This window comes from Triticum dicoccoides, chromosome 6B, assembly GCF_002162155.2.
Source record: "Triticum dicoccoides isolate Atlit2015 ecotype Zavitan chromosome 6B, WEW_v2.0, whole genome shotgun sequence".
NCBI classification, from domain to species: Eukaryota; Viridiplantae; Streptophyta; class Magnoliopsida; order Poales; family Poaceae; genus Triticum; species Triticum dicoccoides.
The window spans coordinates 162,959,533-162,960,582 of record NC_041391.1 but is presented as its reverse complement, the minus strand read 5'-3'; positions in this window follow the sequence as shown (position 1 = coordinate 162,960,582).

Below are 1,050 nucleotides of genomic sequence, written 5' to 3'. Positions count from 1 at the left end.
TTGGAGAGAGGAGGAGTACGAGAAAGAAGACGACCTTTCCCCCTTTCTTTTCCATTTTTTCAATTTCTTTGATATTTTTTTATTGTTTTCTATTACTGTTTTATGAAAGTCATTCTTCACCCTTATCCCTGATGCTTGTGTGATTGGAGATGTCGCCCAATCAGCCTCCTTCACGGTTTCCCTAAGTTGTGTGCCAGATTGCTTGGTGTTTGCTTGATCCGTCTTGTGTTCGTTAATCAATCGGGTTTTATTTATGGTCACAATCTACACGACTATTTTGTTTTGGTGCATCAGGTGGCCATAAAGTTGCATCAGAGAAAGGAGAAAGGTGTGCTTCTGAAACTCTTAGCGTTCCACTTGATTTCCCGAGCTTTTCTGTTTGAGGTTCCTCGGGCCAAGGGGTTCTCGACAAGGTGGAGACGATGGGTCGCCGCTTTGTTATCTTCTGTCAACTCTTGTGTGCAGGTCAACACCAATGCAGGTGTCAAATTCGCTCATGCCCGTGGTCTGGGCCTCTGTCCTAACTTCTCTTCGTTCTATCAATGGATGTTTTGACGTATCTAATAATCAAAGTCAGAGATTTAGGGGTTCTCAATCACATGTCAGGTTGCACTCCTCTCTGGCGACTGTCAATTTCCGCTGATGACATAGTTCTGTTTATCAAACTGGCTGCTCAGGGTCTTTGCTTCGTTAGAGAGGCTATTTGCATCTTTGGACGAGCTTGAGGATTGCATATAAATTTCTCCAAATCCATGGCTATTATGGTCGGGGGCGAGGAACATGATGGTGCTCAGGTTGTTGCGGCTCTTCCATGGAGACTGGAGTTTTTCCCTTGCGGGTACTTGAAGCTGGTGTTGTCAATTAAGTAATCAACACGATCATGCTGACAATCTATTGTAGACATGGTTCTTAAGTGGATTCCTGGTTGGCAGAGGGGGCTAATCGATAGGCCGGGCCGATTGATTCTCGTCAATTTTGTGATCACTGCGAGACATACGCGTCATGTGCTTATAATTGACGCCCCTAAGTAGGCTTTAGAGAGTTAGCAAG